This window comes from Pristiophorus japonicus, chromosome 1, assembly GCF_044704955.1.
Source record: "Pristiophorus japonicus isolate sPriJap1 chromosome 1, sPriJap1.hap1, whole genome shotgun sequence".
NCBI lineage: Eukaryota > Metazoa > Chordata > Chondrichthyes > Pristiophoridae > Pristiophorus > Pristiophorus japonicus.
Genome location: NC_091977.1, coordinates 363,654,771 through 363,675,590, shown reverse-complemented (window position 1 = coordinate 363,675,590; position 20,820 = coordinate 363,654,771).

Sequence of the window (20,820 nt, the reverse complement as noted above, 5' to 3'; positions counted from 1 at the left end):
TGGACATTATATCTCATCTCAGCATTAAAATAGACGTTAAGTGGGCGGTATTGATGCAAAAAAAGTGGAAAGTCTAGCCCTGAGGAACATAGGAATTGCTAGACAAGAAAAGACCAAGGACTATATAATTTGCCTTCTACCATTCTGGTAGTCATCTCATAAAATGATAATGGAGTTGTTGGCTAATCATGGCAAGCATTCTCTATCAATTAATCTGCAACACGCCCAAGCATGAGACGAGGAAAACCCCAGTAGTGGAAAGCTTTGGGCACCATACATCTAAAGTTGCCTGATCCTCTCAAGCATGCTACACTTAGTTTACATCAAGTTTCATGGACCATACACAATAGATTATGGGGTGAATTTCTGTCGAGGGACTCCTGATCTCCTGCTGTAACTTTGGTGGAAAATTGATCTTCTGCAGGAACTCCAGGTGTATGTCTTAAACTCTAATTAAAATATACATTATCCAATGTATTCTCAACATTTTGAAAATCAGAAATCATACCTTCTCTCAATTTTCTTTGCTCCAGTGAAAACATGTTAAATCTGGCAAATCTCTTTGCATAATTTAGGACGTGTCCACGACTCATCAATCTTGAGGATTTTTTGCACTTTTGATGCGAGGGTGTCCAAAACTGTAACCAGTATTCCAACTGTGGCCTTACCAATGATTTATACACTGCTAAAAATAATTTGTTTTGAGTATCGTCAAATGTCCTTGATATGCATCCCAGAATGATTTGTTTTGTTGATTATAGCTTCACACTGATTTGATACATACTATTCATGAATAATTATTAATCACTTCAAATTGTTTTCCCCTTTCCAGTTTCATTAATGGTTTTACCTTCATCATATACAAGCTTTCCACCTCATGTTCCAATGTGATAATCTTACATTTTTCCACATTAAAATCTCTAATTTCTTTAGTCGATTTATTAACGTGAACATGTTAACCCTTAATCATTTCTGTTTCAGTTGGTGGCCAGTTCAACTATGCATTGGCTGGATACATTCCTGCAGGATGTTCTGGAATATCTGTGAAGAAAAAGCTCCCACTTTGTGTTTTTTTTGTGGTTATTTTTGTTTCTAAAATTTTGTGGCTATTTTTGTTTTAAAAATAACAAATAATCTCCAGGCCTGTGAATAAACATAGCACAGATTAGGATTGTACACCTGTTATGTCCTTAAAACAAAGAATCGCATTGTCAAACTAGCATCCTCCTTCTATTCCCACATTATTTATACTCAAATTCGTCTCCCATTTCTCCACATAATTTTCGGCATAATGGTGCTACCTTCTTAGTACTTCCCTGTAAGGCAGACTACAGGAACTCCAGTACTGCAGCTTGGGGTGTTTATTGCCATTCCCGCTGTTGCACAGCAGCACAAACACATTCATAAGGAAGTGAAGCTTTAAATGGATATGCAAGTAATAATTTCTAGGATACATAATTTAAATTTTAAAACTTGCCACGTCATTAAAAGAAGGCACAATAAAAAAAAGCATGTCTGGTTGCCTTTAAAAAATAAAGATCTTCTTGGTCCACCTTGGGGATTTTAGATGCACCTATCCCATTAATCGTGCTGCTGCCTTTAAGTCCTGTCCACACTGCATCCAACAGAGCACCTCCAAAAGCGCTTGAAGTCCATCTTCTTCATTATATTGAGGGCTGGCAGCAAATCCCAGTGCTTTATTACTTCCCTTGGGGTGGGGTAAGTTTGATTTACAAGGACACAGGAGGTGGTTAATATGTCTGAACTGCTCAACAGCTGTTGTCAGTTTTACTCCTGAGGTGAGGCAATCCACTAAAGGGCTGGTCAGTAGGTAAATACTGTGTAAAACTGAATGATTCGTCAATTAGATAGAGAGACAGCATCTGTCTGTGGGGTTCAGATAAAATAGTTGAGTATAATTCTAGGCCCTTGTGTATCCCTTACATCGTAATGGTTATTTGATTCAAATGCCTTGCCTAATTGTGTGGTCCTAATTATATCTAAATCCACAGGGCATATATAAAGGCTTTACTAATTGATAACCTCCTTTTTTGAATCTTGTAATATATTCTTGCAACATCACTAACAAAAACACTTAATATTGAAACTGTCATCATATGACCTTGCCACGTTATCATTTATTATTTACATCAGTAGATGCAGTACATCAGTAGTCCACTAGGTGGGACAGTAGTCCACTAGGGGAACTCTATTACACTTCTCACTCCTTATTGAAGAAGTAACCATAACAAAATAATCATCATACATAACTTGCATGGTATACCCAACAAAAGATATCAACTTATTTTGGCATATTTACAAATCAAACCTTACTACTGTTTTTTTGTTTCGAAAAGGCCCAGCAGTTCAGGGACCAGCGAGGTGCGTCGGAGAGGCGGGAGTCGGAGTGGCAGTAGCCTATAAAAGGCCCCGCAGTTCAGGGACCAGCGAGGTGCGTCAGAGAGGCGGGGGTCGGAGCGGCAGTGGCCTATAAAAGGCCCCGCAGTTCGGGGACCAGCAAGGTATGTCGGAGAGGCGGGAGTCGGAGTGGCAGTAGCCTATAAAAGGCCCCGCAGTTCGGGGACCAGCAAGGTGCATTAGAGAGGCGGGAGTCGGAGCGGCAGTGGCCTATAAAAGGTCCAGCAGTTCGGGGCCCAGCGAGGTGCGTCGGAGAGGTGCGCTTGTGCATCTGCAGCAGGGAGGCAAAAAAGAAGTAGAAAGAAATCGAAAGGTGACGTCACATCCAAGGGGGTAAGTGATTGATTGGCTGGTGATTGGTTAGTAGTTTTTCTTTTTCTTTTCTATATCAATAAGCAAACTTTAGCATTATTGTTGCCAAATTAAGTTTATTTAAGGGTTAAGTCATGGCAGGAGAGCTTGGACATGTGTAATGCTCCTCCTGTGCTATGTGGGAAGTCAGGGACGCTTCCGGTGTCCCTGATGACTACATGTGCGGGAAGTGTATCCGCCTCCAGCTCCTGACGGACCGCATTGCGGCACTGGAGCTGCGGGTGGATTCACTCTGGAGCATCCCCAATGCTGAGAATGACGTGAATAGCACGCTTAGCGAGTTGGTCTTATCGTAGGAAAATGGTGCACAGCCAGATAGAGAATGGAAGACCAACAGGAAGAGCAGTGCAAGGAAGGTAGTGCAGGTGTCCCCAGCGGTCATCCCCCTGCAAAACAGATACACCGCTTTAGGTACTGTTGAGGGGATGACTCATCAGGGGAGAGCAGCAGCAGCCAAGTCCATGGTACCATGGGTGGCTCTGCTGCACAGGAGGGCAGGTAAAAGAGTGGGAGAGCGATAGTGATAGGGGATTCAATTGTAAGGGGAATAGATAGATGTTTCTGCGGCTGCAACCGAGATTCCAGGATGGTATATTGCCTCCCTGGTGCAAGGGTCAAGGATGTCTCGGAGCAGGTGCAGGACATTCTAAAAAGGGAGGGTGAACAGCCAGTTGCCGTGGTATATATAGGTACCAATGATATAGGTAAAAAACAGGATGAGGTCCTACGAGACAAATTTAGGGAGCTCGGAGTTAAATTAAAAAGTAGGACCTCAAAAGTAGTAATCTCAGGATTGCTACAAGTGCCACATGCTAGTCAGAGTAGGAATCGCAGGAAAACTCAGATGAATATGTGGCTTGAGCAGTGGTGCAGCAGGGAGGGATTCAAATTCCTGGGACATTGGACTGGTTCTGGAGGAGGTGGGACCAGTACAAACCGGACGGTATGCACCTGGGCAGGACCGGAACCAATGTCCGAGGGGGAGTGTTTGCTAGTGCTGTTTGGGAGGAGTTAAACTAATGTGGCAGGGGGATGGGAACCTATGCAGGGAGACAGAGGGAAATAAAATGGAGACAGAAGCAAAAGATAGAGAGGAGAATAGTCAAAGTGGAAGGCAGAGAAACCCAAGGCAATAAACAAAAAGGGTCACATTATAGCAAAATTATAAAGGGTCAAAGTGTGTTAAAAAGACAAGCCTGAAGGCTCTGTGCCTCAATGCGAGGAGTATTCGGAATAAGGTGGACGAATTAACTGCGCAGATAGCAGTTAACGGATACGATGTGATTGGCATCACGGAGACATGGCTCCACGGTGACCAAGGCTGTGAACTCAACATCCAAGGGTGTTCAGCATTTAGGAAGGATAGACAGAAAGGAAAAGGAGGTGGGATGGCGTTGCTGGTTAAAGAGAAAATTAATGCAATTGTAAGGAATGACATTAGCTTGGATGGTGTGGAATCGGTATGAGTGGAGCTACGGAAAACCAAAGGGCAGAAAACGCTCGTGGGAGTTGTGTACAGGCCATAATAGTAGAAGTGAGGTTGGGGATAGCATCAAACTAGAAGTAAATGATGAGTGCAATAAAGGTACAGCAGTAATCATGGTGACTTTAATCTACATATTGATTGGGCTAACCTAACTGGTAGCAATGCAGTGGAGGATGATTTCCTGGAGTGTATTAGAGATGGTTTCTAGACCAATATGTCGAGGAACCAACCAGAGAGCTGGCCATCCTTGGCTGGGTGATGTGTAATGAGAAGTGACTAATTAGCAATTTTGTTGTGCGAGGCCCCTTGGGGAAGAGTGAACATAATACGGTAGAATTCTTTATTACGATGGAGAGAGACAAAGTTAATTCAGAAACTAGGATCCTGAACTTAAGGAAAGGTAACTTTGACGGTATGAGGCGCGAATTGGCTAGATTACACTGGCAAATGATACTTAAAGGGTTGACGGTGGATAGGCAATGGCAAACATTTAAAATCATATGGACGAAGTTCAACAATTGTACATCCCTGTCTGGAGTAAAAATAAAACGGGGAAAGTGGCTCAACCGTGGCTAACAAGGGTAATTAAGGATTGTGTTAAATCCAAGGAAGAGGCATACAAATTAACCTGAAAAAGCAGCAAACCGGAGGACTGGGAGAAATTTAGAATTCAGCAGAGGAGGACAAAGGGTTTAATTAAGAGGGGGAAAATAGAGTACGAGACGGAGCTTGCCAGAAACATAAAAAGTGACTGCAAAAACTTCTATAGATAGGTGAAGATAAAAAGATTATTGAAGGCAAACGTAGGTCCATTGCAGTCGGATTCAGGTGAATTTATAATGGGGAACAAAGAAATGGCGGACCAACTGAACAAGTACTTCGATTCTGTCTTCACAAAGGAAGATACAAATAACCTTCCGGATGTACTCGGGGACTGAGAGTCTAGTGAGAAGGAGGAACTGAAGGATATCCTTATTAGGCGGGAAATTGTGTGAGGGAAATTGACGGGATTGAAGGCCGATAAATCCCCAGGACATGATAGTCTACATCCCAGAGTACTTAAGGAAGTGGCCCTAGAAATAATGGATGCATTGGTGATAATTTTCCAACAGTCTATCGACTCTGGTCAGTTCCTATGGACTGCAGTGTTGCTAATGTAACACCACTTTTTAAAAAGGTGGGGAGAGAGAAAACAGGTAATTATAGACCGGTTAGCCTGACATCAGTAGTGGGAAAATGTTGGAATCAATCATGAAGGATGAAATAGCAGCTCATTTGGAAAGCAGTGATCGGATTGGTCCAGGTCAGCATGGATTTATGAAAGGGAAATCATGCTTGACAAATCTTCTGGAATTTTTTGAGGATGTAACGAGTAGAGTGGACAAGGGAGAACCAGTGGATGTGGTGTCTTTGGACTTTCAAAAGGCTTTTGACAAGGTCCCACACAAGAGATTGGTGTGCAAAATCAAAGCACGTAGTATTGAGGGTCATGTACTGACGTGGATAGAGAACTAGTTGGCAAACAGGAAGCAGAGAGTCGGGATCAGCCATGAACTTATTGAATGGCGGAGCAGGCTCGAGGGGCTAGATGGCCTACTCCTGTTCCTAATTCTTGTGTTGTGTTCTTGTGAGATAAACGGGTCCTTTTCAGAATGGCAGGCAGTGACTAGTGAAGTGCCGCAGGGCTCAGTCCTGGGTTCCCAGCTCTTTACTGTATAGATTAATGATTTAGATGATGGAATTGAGTGTAATATCTCCAAGTTTGCAGATGACACTAAACTGGGTGGCAGTGTGAGCTGTGAGGAGGATGCTAAGAGGCTGCAGGGTGACTTGGACAGGTTATGCGAGTGGGCAAATACATGGCAGATGCAGTATAATGTGGATAAATGTGAGGTTGTCCACTTTGCGGGCAAAAACACGAAGGCAGAATATTATCTGAATGGCGGCAGATTAGGAAAAGGGGAGGTGCAGCGAGACCTGGGTGTCATGGTTCATCAGTCATTAAAAGTTGGCATGCAGGTACAGCAGGCAGTGAAGAAGGCAAATGGTATGTTGGCCTTCATAGCAAGGGGATTTGAATACAGGAGCAGGGAAGTCTTACTGCAGTTGTACAGGGCCTTGGTGAGGCCCCACCTGGAATATTGTGTTCAGTTTTGGTCTCCTAATCTGAGGAAGGACATTCTTGCTATTGAGGGAGTGCAGCGAAGGTTCCCCAGACTGATTCCCAGGATGGCTGGACTGACATATGAGGAGAGACTGGATCAATTGGGCCTTTATACACTGAAGTTTAGAAGGATGAGAGTGGATCTCATAGAAACATATAAGGTTCTGACGGGACTGGACAGGTTAGATGCGGGAAGAATGTTCCCGATGTTGGGGAAGTCCAGAACCAGGGGACACAGTCTTAGGAGGAGGGCAGGCCATTTATGACTGAGATGAGGAGAAACTTCTTCACTCAGAGAGTTGGTAACCTGTGGAATTCCCTGCCGCAGAGAGTTGTTGATGCCAGTTCACTGGATATATTCAAGAGGGAGTTAGATATGGCCCTTATGGCTAAAGGGATCAAGGGGTATGGAGAGAAAGCAGGAAAGAGGTACTGAAGGAATGATCATCCATGATCTTATTGAATGGTGGTGCAGGCTTGAAGGGCCGAATGACCTGCTCCTGCACCTATTTTCTATGTTTCTAGAAGATACATTCACTCTTGAACGGAACTTTCAAATTTCTTGTCAAACATAGGCTCATTCTAGGCTGAGCCTGAGGAAAGTTTTTCTCCAAGGGCTGCCATTGATCTACCTTTGGACTCTCTACAACCTCAGACTGTTTGTCTGTCTGACTCGGACTCAGACTTAAATTCTAAGATTCTCTTGGACTTGTTTCTAGTACATCTGGTGCAGGATTTGCTGCTGGTACTCTGCTTATAACAAGACTATCTGACTCATCAGAAATAATCGAATCATTCCAACTTTCAACTCCTTCCACATCTGTGTGTAAAATGTGATCAATGTGGACAAACCAAACCTTTCCATTGTCAAACAGCTTGACCAAAAATAAGCGAAAGACACATATATTCCTTACTCTTCCTGCTAAACACTTTAACCATTTATGATGCTGGTTCTTCACTTTAACCTTCTGATTCATTTTCATACTTCCACAGCCAGATAGGGAATGGAAGACCAGCAGGAAGAGCAGTGCAAGGAAGGCAGTGCAGGGGTCCCCTGTGGTCATCCCCCTGCAAAACAGATATACTGCTTTGGGTACTGTTGGGGGGATGACTCATCAGGGGAGGGCAGCAGCAGCCAAGTTCATGGCACCATGGCTGGCTCTGTTGCACAGGAGGGCAGGAAAAAGAGTGGGAGAGTGATAGTGATAGGGGATTCAATTGTAAGGGGAAGAGATAGGCGTTTCTGCGGCCACAACCGAGACTCCAGGATGGTATGTTGCCTCCCTGGTGCAAGGGTCAAAGATGTCTCAGAGCGAGTGCAGGACATTCTAAAAAGGGAGGGAGAACAGCCAGTTGTCGTGGTGCACATTGGTACCAACGACATAGATAAAAAAAGGGATGAGGTCCTACGAAACGAATTTAAGGAGCTAGGTGCTAAATTAAAAAGTAGGACCTTAAAAGTAGTAATCTCGGGATTGCTACCAGTGCCACGTGCTAGTCAGAGTAGGAATCGCAGGATAGTGCAGATGAATACGTGGCTTGAGCAGTGGTGCAGCAGGGAGGGATTCAAATTCCTGGGGCATTGAAACCGGTTCTGGGGGAGGTGGCACCAGTACAAACCAGACGGTCTGCACCTGGACAGGACCGGAATCAATGTCCCAGGGGGAGTGTTTGCTAGTGCTGTTGGGGAGGAGCTAAACTAATATGGCAGGGGGATGGGAACCAATGCAGGGAGACAGAGGGAAACAAAAAGGAGACAAAAGCAAAAGACAGAAAGGAGATGAGGAAAAGTGGAGGGCAGAGAAACCCAAGGCAAAGAACAAAAATGGCCACTGTACAGCAAAATTCTAAAAGGACAAAGGGTGTTAAAAAAACAAGCCTGAAGGCTTTGTGTCTTAATGCAAGGAGTATCTGTAATAAGGTGGATGAATTTACTGTGCAAATAGATGTTAACAAATATGATGTGATTGGGATTACAGAGACGTGGCTCCAGGATGATCAGAGCTGGGAACTCAACATCCAGGGGTATTCAACATTCAGGAAGGATAGAATAAAAGGAAAAGGAGGTGGGATAGCATTGCTGGTTAAGGAGGAGATTAATACAATAGTTAGGAAGGACATTAGCTTGGATGATGTGGAATCTATATGGGTAGAGCTACAGAACACCAAAGGGCAAAAAACATTAGTGGGAGTTGTGTACAGACCTCCAAACAGTAGTAGTGGTGTTGGGGAGGGCATCAAACAGGAAATTAGGGGTGCATGCAATAAAGGTGCAGCTGTTATAATGGGTGACTTTAATGTGCACATAGATTGGGTTAACGAAACTGGAAGCAATACGGTGGAGGAGGATTTCCTGGAGTGCATAAGGGATGGTTTTCGAGATCAATATGTCGAGGAACCAACTGGGGGGGAAGTCATCTTAGACTGGGTGTTGTGTAATGAGAGAGGATTAATTAGCAATCTCGTTGTGCGAGGCCCCTTGGGGAAGAGTGACTAAAATATGGTGGAATTCTGCATTAGGATGGAGAATGAAACAGTTAATTCAGAGACCATGGTCCAGAACTTAAAGAAGGGTAACTTTGAAGGTATGAGGCGTGAATTGGCTAGGATAGATTGGCTAGGATACTTAAGGGGTTGACTGTGGATGGGCAATGGCAGACATTTAGAGACCACATGGATGAACTACAACAATTGTACATTCCTGTCTGGCGTAAAAATAAAAAAGGGAAGGTGGCTCAACTGTTGCTATCAAGGGAAATCAGGGATAGTATTAAAGCCAAGGAAGTGGCATACAAATTGGCCAGAAATAGCAGCGAACCCGGGGACTGGGAGAGATTTAGAAATCAGCAGAGGAGGACAAAGGGTTTGATTAGGGCAGGGAAAATGTTGTACGAGAAGAAGCTTGCAGGGAACATTAAGACGGATTGCAAAAGTTTCTATAGATACGTAAAGAGCAAAAGGTTAGTAAAGACAAACGTAGGTCCCCTGCAGTCAGAATCAGGGGAAGTCATAACGGGGAACAAAGAAATGGCGGACCAATTGAACAAGTACTTTCGGTATTCACTAAGGAGGACACAAACAACCTTCCGGATATAAAAGGGGTCAGAGGGTGTAGTAAGGAGGAGGAACTAAGGGAAATCCTTATTAGTCGGGAAATTGTGTTGGAGAAATTGATGAGATTGAAGGCCGATAGATACCCAGGGCCTGATGGACTGCATCCCAGAGTACTTAAGGAAGTGGCCTTGGAAATAGCGGATTCATTGACAGTCATTTTCCAACATTTCATTGACTCTGGATCAGTTCCTATGGCATGGAGGGTAGCCAATGTAACCCCACTTTTTAAAAAAGGAGGGAGAGAGAAAACAGGGAATTATAGAGCGGTCAGCCTGACATCGGTAGTGGGTAAAATGATGGAATCAATTATCAAGGATGTCATAGCAGCGCATTTGGAAAGGTGACATGATAGGTCCAAGTCAGCATGGATTTGTGAAAGGGAAATCATGCTTGACAAATCTTCTGGAATTTTTTGAGGATGTTTTCAGTAGAGTGGACAAGGGAGAACCAGTTGATGTGATATATTTGGACTTTCAGAAGGCTTTCAACAAGTTCCCACACAAGAGATTAATGTGCAAAGTTAAAGCACATGGGATTGGAAGTAGTGTGCTGACATGGATTGAAAACTGGTTGTCAGACAGGAAGCAAAGAGTAGGAGTAAATGGGGACTTTTCAGTATGGCAGGCAGTGACTAGTGGGTTACCGCAAGGTTCTGTGCTGGGGCCCCAGCTGTTTACACTGAACATTATTGATTGAGACGAGGGGATTAAATGTAGTATCTCCAAATTTGCGGATGACACTAAGTTGGGTGGCAGTGTGAGCTGCGAGGAGGATGCTATGAGGCTGCAGAGTGACTTGGATAGGTTAGGTGAGTGGGCAAATGCATGGCAGATGAAGTATAATGTGGATAAATGTGAAGTTATCCACTTTGGTGGTAAAAACAGAGAGACAGACTATTATCTGAATGGCGTCAGATTAGGAAAAGGGGAGGTGCAACGAGACCTGGGTGTCATGGTACATCAGTCATTGAAGGTTGGCATGCAGGTACAGCAGGCGGTTAAGAAAGCAAATGGCATGTTGGCCTTCATACCGAGGGGATTTGAGTACAGGGGCAGGGAGGTGTTGCTACAGTTGGACAGGGCCTTGGTGAGGCCACACCTGGAGTATTATGTACAGTTTTGGTTCCTAACCTGAGGAAGGACATTCTTGCTATTGAGGGAGTGCAGCGAAGGTTCACCAGACTGATTCCCGGGATGGCTGAACTGACCTATCAAGAAAGAATGGATCAACTGGGCTTGTATTCATTGGAGTTCAGAAGAATGAGAGGGGACCTCATAGAAACGTTTAAAATTCTGATGGGTTTAGACAGGTTAGATGCAGGAAGAATCCCAATGTTGGGGAAGTCCAGAACCAGGGGTCACAGTCTAAGGGTAAGGGGTAAGCCATTTAGGACCGAGATGTGGAGAAACTTCTTCACCCAGAGAGTGGTGAACCTGTGGAATTCTCTACCACAGAAGGTTGTTGAGGCCAATTCACTAAATATATTCAAAAAGGAGTTAGATGAAGTCGTTATTACTCGGGGGATCAAGGGGTATGGCGAGAAAGCAGGAATGGGGTAATGAAGTTGCATGTTCAGCCATGAACTCATTGAATGGCGGTGCAGGCTAGAAGGGCCGAATGGACTACTCCTGCACCTATTTTCTATGTTTCTATGTTTCCCTCTCTTATTCTACCTCTATCATGACTTTCTTTCTGTCTTGATTGTTTCTCTTCTACTGATTGTGCCAAGTTTGGCTTTAACAATGAGAACCTGGTTCATGACTGTCTTTTGAGAAACAACTCTGCTGGTGTTCTACCAGTAGTTCTATAAGGAGTATTACAATAAGTAATCAGTAAATTTGCTAGTTTGTGGTCCAAAGACAACAGCCATTTCTTTGGATTTGGATCCAACATCTGCTTGATGAGGGCAGGTTTAACAATTTGTACTTTGTGCTCTGCTGCACCATTTGCAGCAGGGTGGTATGGAGGAACTTTGGTATGTTTCATATGGTTTGCTCATGAACTGTGCAAACTCTTTTGAACAAAATTGTAACCCATTATCAGACACAATTTCTTCTGGGAGGCCATGTCAAGAAAACAATTTCACAAATTATCTAGTGTTTTACTTGTTATTTTATGCATCAGAAACTCCGCTACCCACATCGAATGGCTGTCAATCACCATGAATAATCATTGTCACGCTAGCTCAGCAAAATCTACATGTTACCTTTGCCACACTCTGGGAGGCCATTTCGATGGCTGTAATGGTACTGATGATGGTTTCTTGCTCACCAATTGACATGTTGAACACTGACTGATGAGGTATTCTGGCCGCCAAAAGTAACTGCGTGCAAAACTCTTGGTCAAGCACATTCCCAGGTGCTGGTCATGAACATCTCCTCACATTTTGGGCCTGAACTTAATTGGATAACTACTCTTGCACCCCACATGATACAATCTTTAACCACTTTATTCATTACTACAAACAAAGTATGGATGAATATCTTCCTCTGATAATTGGTTTGGCCAGTCATTTGCTATGTAATCATACACCTTTGACATAACTGGGTCATGTTTGGTTGCTCTACCAATCTCTTCAGCTGTGACTGACAGATTATCAATGTATGAGAAATAGAACACTTCTTTCCTATTGGGAGTAACTTGTGATAGGGATGACAACCTGGACATAACATCAGCATTACTGTGATCAGCGGATCGTCTGTACTTAATGTCATATGCATATGCTGACAAAATCAAAGTCCATGTCTGTATTCAGGCTGCAGCTGAGGTTGGAACTGTGGACTTTGGCTGGAGGATTGCTGTTAGGGGCTTATAGTCAGGAATGATGGTAAACCTATGACCATTCAAGTATTTGTGGAACTTCTTGACCCCAAAAATCAATGCCAAATATTTCCTTTCGATCTGCGCATAATTACACTCACTGGCACTGAGAGTGCGTCAAGCAAAAGTAATTGGTCTCTCTCCCCACTAACCAGTACATGAGAGATCACTGCCCCAGCTCCATTTAGAGAGGTGTCACATGCTAACTTGATCTCCTTAGATACATCATAGTGAACTAACATGGTACTCTACCAAACTGGCTTTTACATTCCTTGAATGCTGTGTCGTATTCTTCTGACCACTTCCAATGGACCAGTTTTATCAACAGCTTATTCAGTGCATGCAACACTGTAGCCTAATTTGGTAAGAACTTCCCATAATAGTTCAAAAGATCCAAAAATGATCAAAGTTCAGTGACATTCTTAGGAACAGGTGGATTTCTGATTACATCCAGCTTTCCCTTGGTTAGATGCAAATCATCTTTGTCTACTCCGTGCCATGAGTACTCCATTGAGTTTTGAAATAACTCACACTTGTGAGCAGTCACTCATACACTGTGCTTCTCTAGCCATTTGAGCACTTCATTCAATACATTATTATGGACATGCCTGTTTGGTGCTGAAATGAGTATGTCATCAAAATAACATACTACTCCTTCAATGGCTTGCAGCATCTGGTTCATCACCTCTTGGTATATGGCGGTGGCGGAAGACACTCTAAATGATAACCTATTAAATTGAAATAGGTCAAGATGAGTATTTATACTCAAGGTTGTTGTACTCCTCATATAACTCAAGTTGTAAGAAGGCATTTGTGAGATCTAAGTTTGAGAAGATAGAAACATACAAATTTACAGCGCAGAAGGAGGGCATTTCGGCCCGTCGTGTCTGCCGGCCGAAAAAGAGCCACGCGCTACTTGGTCAGCAACCCTAAAGGTTACATCACAACCTATGAACAATGACGGAAAGGCAAAGAGCATCCAGCCCAACCAGTCCGCCTCACACAACTGCGACACCCCTGATACTGAAACATTCTACACTCCACCCCAATCGGAGCCATGTGATCTCCTAGGAGAGGCAAAAAACAGATAAAAACCCAGGACAATTTAGGGAAAATTCCTCTCCGACCCATCCAGGTGATCGAAACTAGTCCAGGAGATCACCCTGGCCGTATTCTATTCCCTGCAGTACTTATCATTATATCTGCTCCATCCAACAAAAGGTCATTTAGTCCAATCCAACTGTCAGCTCTAGGTCCGTAACCTTTAAGTGCCCATCCAACCATCTCTTAAAAGTGGTGAGGGTTTATGCATCCACCACTCTTCCAGATCCCCACAACCATCTGCATAAAGAAGCCCCCCTCAAATCTCCTCGAAACCTTCCACCAACCACCTTAAAACTATGCCCCCTCGTAATAGACCGCTCCACCAATGGAAATAGACTCTCACTATCCACTATGTCCAGGCCCCTCAATATTTTGTACACCTCGATGAGGTCTCCTTTCAACCTCCTCTGTTCCAATGAGAACAAACCCAGCCTATCTAATCTGTCCTCATAACTAAGATTCTCCATTCCAGGCAGCATCCTAGTAAATCTCTGCAACCTCTCCCCAGTGCAATCACATTCCCTCCTATAATACGGCGACCAGAACTGCACGCAGTACTCCAGCTGTGGCCTAACCAAAGTATTATACAATTTAAGCATAACCTCCTTGCCCTTATATTCTATGCCTTGGCCAATAAAGGCAAGCATTACCTATGCCTTCTTAACCACCTTATCTACCTGGCCTGCTACTTTCAGGGAATCTGTGGACCAATGGTGGAACTTTGGAGGCATGGCCTATTCACTTGGAGCATGGAGCTGTGAGAGAAGGAGCTTGCTGCTGTTGCTCCTGCCTGGAAGGCCTTTGTGAGACCTGTGAAACAGCCCAGGAAGAGGAGGAAGGGGCTTATTACAATTGCTATTCATCCAGAGGGAGAGGAGGAGAGCAGAAAATTCAACAACTTCATTACTTTTACAAAGAGTTGGAGAGAGGGGGAAAAAGAACAACAACTATCCAGTGTGGAAGGAGGGAAAGATTTCATCAACCAAAGGTGGGTGTATTTTAGTGCGTTCCCCTAAAGACTTTGTTGTAACGGTGGGGGGAGGAAAGAAGACCATTTTGAGGGCCGGAACATCGCGGGGGGTGTGTTTGTGTGGAAGTGTGTGTGGGGGTCTTGCTTACAGCTAGAACCCACACACCACTGAAGCACCCCTCCCCCATTGCCTAGCCTGGGATAGCTGGAGCGACCTGGCTGAAGAATCATTAATCACCCTATTTAACATCGTTGGGAGTGTGTGCCTGGGTGGCTCCAGGTACCCCAGGTGAAGACATCTTCTCCCCCCACCCGAAGACCATCGACAAAGACTGTGTTTTTTGCCATCTGGGGAGTGCACCCCAAGAAACACCCACCCATCGCTGTGAGAGGAGACCTGCCCTCGCAGCTTCCCTCTTTCCCACCCCCCACTCTCTTTTCTCTCTCTCTGTCTCTCCCCTCTCTCTCTGAGAGCCCTTTCCTCCTAATTGAAAAAACAATTAAGACAACTGAGCAGAGGGAGCAAGGCCCCTCCTCAATTGTCAACTAGAGGAGAGGTGTGCCTCATTGAGAGCTCCTCTGCTCACACACTTAAACGAGGCCAATTTAAGAACATTAAGGCCTGTGAATTTGGGGCGGGTGTAGCCCTTAAAGGGACCCCGTGATGGCGACCCCATCCACGCCGGTGGCAGGGCCAGCTAAGACGTGCTTGCAGGCGGCGTCCACATCCACGGCGCTTCCTGCGCCTCCTGCTGCCCTGCCACCGCTCAGACTTATAACAAAAAAACACGGGGTCAAGAGCTACACTCACCCCACAATGAGCATCGAGGAGTGCGTGCGGACGATGGCTGGGGTAGTCGGCCCCTCGGCCATTGTCGCAGCTTCCAAGATGTCTGGGAAGGCTGTATTCTTCCTGGGGACGGAGCGGGCGGTGTCCTGGCCCTTGAAAAGGGGCTCACGGTGGGCGGGACATTCCTGCCAGTGGACCCTCTCGAGGCCACCGCGCAGAGGATCATCCTTTCTAACGTCCCGCCCTTTGTTCCCGCTGGGCTCCTCCTCCCTCACCTACACCAACTGGGGGAGGTAAGGTCAGGGCTCAACCCCATACCGCTCGGCCTCAGGGAGAACAGCCTGCGTCACGTCTTCTCCTTCCGCCGCCAGCTCTTTGTCCAGCTGGCGCGGGAGGAGATGACAGAGGGTAGTTTTAATGTGGCGCACGAGGGGACTGCCTACCGCATCTTCTGGACGTCGGACGGCGTGCGGTGCCATGCCTGTAGGGAGGTGGGACATGTTCGGAAGAACTGCCCCGTCTCCAAGGCCGCCAAACCAGCAAGGGCGGCCAAGGCTGGCGCCGCCGCCACCCCTCCCCCTAGTAGCGTCCGCGTGCCGGGAGCTGTGGGTGCGCGGGCATCGTCGGGGGCCTTTGTTTTCACGGCCTCCGGCGGGAGGGAGGGAGAGCGTCCGGCCGGAAAGAAGGCGCGGAGGAAGGCGAAACATCTCGAGGCGTGTCCCCTCAGTGCGCTAGACAGCCCAATCACCGCGCTCGGCCCAACCTTGTCACCGGCGAGCGCGGGGTGCCCTGAGCCCGTGCCCGAGCCCTTGACCAACACCGCAGAGGGGCCCGGGCGCGGGCAAGGTAAGAAAAATGGGGGGATGGAGCGGGAGGCCTCGGCAGACATGGAGGTCTCCCTGCCTCCGCGCCCCCCCCAGCAACAAAAGGAGGCGCCGCTCCAATGAGGCGGAGGGGGAACAACATCCCTCCGTGGAGGAGTCGGTGCCCGCCGCGTGTCCCGCGTCCCCCACCAGCGCCCCCAAACTGCGCCGTAGGCAAGAGGAATCTGTCCCCGGGGAGGGTGGGACAGTCTAGGCTGCCGAGCCTCTGCCTCCCGGGGATGGCGTGGAAGATCTGCCTGTCGTGGAGGGCGTGGGGCCAGCGGAGGAATGCGTAGCCGCCGGGTCGAGCGTCCCCGGGACTGAGGCGGGCAGGGCCGAAAAGGCCGAACCTGAGCCCGCCCAGCTATTAACCAACTTCCCCCGGGAGTCACTCGACCCGGAAGAAACACAAAATGTTAACAATTTTAATGATTCTGTACACGAGGGGGAAGAACAACAACCCTCGCCCCCTACTTTGGAGCTGGGGTACTTGGAGGACCTGGAGAATTTCTTTGGCCAGGTCTCTCCATGTTCCCCGGCTCCTGGGGCGGAGGAGGAACCACTTCCACTGTCGCTTCCTGACCCAGCACCGCATTTTAACAACCAGCTGCTGGAGGACGTGCGGTTCCAGGACTCGTTCCGTCGGTTCTGGGCCGACTGGAGAAGGAAGCAGGGGGGCTTCCCCTCCTTGAGGCTATGGTGGGACGTGGGCAAGGCTCACATCTGCGTCTTCTGTCAAGAGTACGCGAGGGGGTCGACCAAGAGGCGGGTGGCCATGGTCGGGCGCCTAGAAACAGAGGTGCTCGACCTGGAGTCCCGTCTCGGTCAAGTCGTCCAGGACCCGGCCCTGTGGACGGTGTACGAAGCGAAGAAGGCCGCGCTGAAGGAACTGCTGCTCGTCGGGTCCCGAGGCACTTTCGTGAGGTCGCAGATCCGGTTCCTGCGGGATCTGGACCGCGGCTCCCCCTTCTTCTACTCGCTGGAAAAAAGACAGAGTGTCCGTAAGCAGCTCTTGACGCTGCTGGCCGACGACGGCTCTCTCGTCTCAGATCCGGAGGGCGTGAATGTTACGGGGCTCTGTTCTCTCCGGAGCCGTCCAGCGAGGAAGCGCGTAGAGTTTTGTGGGAGGACCTGCCGAAGGTCGGCCCGGAGGGCGCCGAAAATCTGGAAGCTCCGCTAAGCCTGGCAAAGCTGACCGGCGCCCTCGACCGGCTCTCGAGGGGAAAAGCCCCGGGGCTGGACGGGCTGACCGTGGAGTTCCACAGGGCATTATGGGACGTCCTGGGGGGCGATTACGCGCGGGTCCTGGGGGAAAGTCTGCCGACCGGCGAGATGCCCCTCTCTTGGCGCAGGGCAGTCATCGTCCTGCTGCCTAAGAAGGGCGATCTCCGCCTCCTTAAGAACTGGCGCCCGGTCTCCCTCCTCAGCACGGACTACAAAATCTTCGCCAGGGCGATGTCTGCTCGCCTTGGTGCCGTACTGGACCACATGATCCACCCCGACCAGTCCTACACGGTCCCGGGCCGGACAATCCACGATAACATCCATCTGGTCTGGGACCTCATCCATCATTCCCAGGAGGCTGGTCTGTCGGTCGCCTTCCTATCTCTCGACCAAGAGAAGGCGTTCGACAGGGTGGATCACGACCATCTGTTCGGGACTCTGCGCGCTTTCGGGTTCGGGACACATTTCGTCGCCCGGATCCGACTTTTGTCTGCCGCCGCTGATTAAGGTTAACGGATCCTTGATGGCGCCCCTTCGCTTTGGGAGAGGGGTGCGCCAGGGATGCCCCATGTCCGGCCAGTTATATGCGTGGAGCCTTTCCTGCGCCTCCTGTGGACGAGGTTGACGGGACTGGCTTTGCAAGGGCCGGATGTGGAGGTCGTCCTCTCAGCTTACGCCGATGACGTGCTCCTCGCGGTAGAGGATCTAGCTGACCTGCGGAGGATGCGTGAGTGCCAGGAGATTTACTCGGCCGCGTCCTCCGCCAGGATCAACTGGGAGAAATGTTCCGGACTCCTGGTGGGTCAGTGGCGGGTGGACTCCCTGCCGGAGGAGCTCAGGCCTTTTGCCTAGAGCACGACCCATCTCCTCTATCTGGGAGTCTACCTTAGCCCCGACGAGGAAGCCTGGCCGGCGAACTGGCAAGAGCTGGAGGCTAAGGTCGCCGCTCGCCTAGGGCGCTGGACAGGACTGCTCCGAGTGCTGTCCTACAGGGGTCGAGCGCTAGTCATAAACCAGCTGGTGTCCGCCATATTGTGGTACCGGCTGGTCACTTTGACCCCTCCCCCTGCGTTTGTCACCAAGATACAGAAGAAGCTGGTGGACTTCTTCTGGAACAACAGGAAGCACTGGGTCTCTGCCGCGGTCTTGAGTCTCCCGCTTGAGGAGGGCGGTCAGTCGTTGGTGTGCGTCAGCGCCCAGTTCGCGACTTTCCGTCTTCAGACCCTGCAGAGATACCTTTACGTCGAGCCCCCTCCTAGGTGGTGTGCTCTGGCGACGTATTTCTTCCGCCAGCAGCACAGCCTCAACTACGACACGCAGCTCCTGTTTGTGAACTTGGGGGGCGTCAGGACCGCCATCCAGGAGCTGCCTGTCTTTTACAAGGAACTCATCAGGGTCTGGAACAAAGTCTCCACCAAGCGCAGCTCTCCACCGGCTGGAATGGTGGCTGTCCTGCAGGAGCCGCTGCTCGGGAATCCGTACCTCCACGACCGAGGTTTTAGGTGGCGGTCGGACGAGGGGGCTGTGGCTGGTGAGGTGACCAGGGTCAGGGACCTGCTCGATGGCGGAGGAGCGGGCTGGATGGCGCCGGACACGCTGGCGCGGCGCCTAAATTAGGCCGACGTCCGCCGCGCGGCCGATGCCATCGAGTCGCTAAAAACAGCTCTGGGCCCTGACTCCGTTAGGTGCATCGAGGAGGCTCAAGCACGTGGGGAGATCCCGTCCGAACTGACCCCCGTCCGGACGGAATTCCTCATCGGCGCCAAACCCTGGAAGCTCCCTCGGGAGCTGGCGCCTCACAACTTGAGCCGCCTCGGGGAAATCCCCTCCGTGCCTTTCAGTTCTGCGCGGAGGGGTTTCCTGTACGGGCTGCTCCTGCACACTCTCAACTTTGCCATCCTCGCCGGCCGTCCGGACACGCCATGGCGTACCATCTTGCCGTCCGGAGGAGGCGGGGGTCCCCGATGGAGGGCACTCTACGCGGGAGTCCTCCCACTATTTATCGGGGACTTGGCCTGGAGGGTGGTGCATGGAGCAGTGCCATGCAATAAATTTTTAAGCCGGTTCATGGGCTCCCAGGCTTACTGCAATTTCTGTGGTCTGGAAGAGTCCGTATTCCATGTTTTTACCAAATGCACGAGGTTGCAGCCACTGTTTTATAATTTAAAGGGGCTACTCCTGAAATTCTGGCTACACTTCACTCCCACACTCCTGATCTTTGGGCACCCTGTGCGGAGGGGAGCGGGTAGGTCCGAGGCCCTCCTCGTAGGACTGCTCCTGGGCACGGCCAAGGGTGCCATCAGCCAGTCCAGGCAGCGGGCGGTCGAGGGGGTCGTTCAGCCTGATTGCCTGCCTCTCTTCCGCGCGTACATTCGCGCCAGGGTGTCCTTGGAGATGGAGCATGCGGTGACCACCGGTACGCTCGCGGCCTTCCGCGAGAGCTGGGCACCGGAGGGACTGGAGTGCATCATCACCCCTGGCAACCAAATTTTTATTCGATTTTATGTTTTAAAGTTTAATTTGTTTTAATTGCCGGTGTTTTTAGTGTTCCCCTCCCCTTTTATAGGGGACACTTGGAGAAAAAAAAATATGATTTTAGTGCCCAAAAAAAAAACTAAAAAAACACACACAAAAAACAAAAAAAAAGGGCCTTGAAAATGTTTGGTGTGTCCCCCAGATCGGGGGGACACGATTTAATGATTTAATGTTTTAGTTTCCTCCCAAAAAGAGTTCTGTGGACGAGCACTCCAAGGTCCCTTTGTTCATCTAGACTATTAAATGGCCTACCACCTAATGTGTATACCCTTTCCTTATTAGCCCTCCCAAAGTGCATCGCCTCAAACTTCTCTGAATTAAATTCCATTTGCCACTGCTCTGCCCACTTGTCCAGTAGATTGATATCCTCCTGCAGCCTATGACTTTCCTTTTCATTACCAACCACACAGCCAATTTTCGTGTCGTCTGCAAACTTCTTAATCATACTCCTGATATTCAAATCCAAATCGTTGATATATACCACAAAAAGCAAGGGACCCAATACTGAGCCCTGCGGAACCCCACTAGAACTATCCTTCCAGTCACAAAAACATCCATCAATCATTACATCATTACCCTTTGCTTCCTACCTCCAAACCAATTTTGGATCCATCTTGCCACTTTGCCCTGTATCCCATGGACTTTAACCTTCATGACCAGTCTACCATGTGGGAGCTTACCAAAAGCCTTGCTAAAGTCCATATATACTACATCGTATGCACCCTCATCGACCCTCTTGGTTACCACCTCAAAAAATTCAATCAGGTTCGTCAAACAGGATCTTCCCTTAAAAAATCCATGCTGACTGTCCCTAATTAATCCTTGCCTTTCCAAATGCAGAGTTATCCTGTCTTTCAGGATTTTTTCCAATAATTTCCCCACCATTGAGGTTAGGCTGACAGGCCTGTAATTACTCAGCCTATCCCTTTTTCCCTTCTTAAACATTAGCAGTCCTCTAAT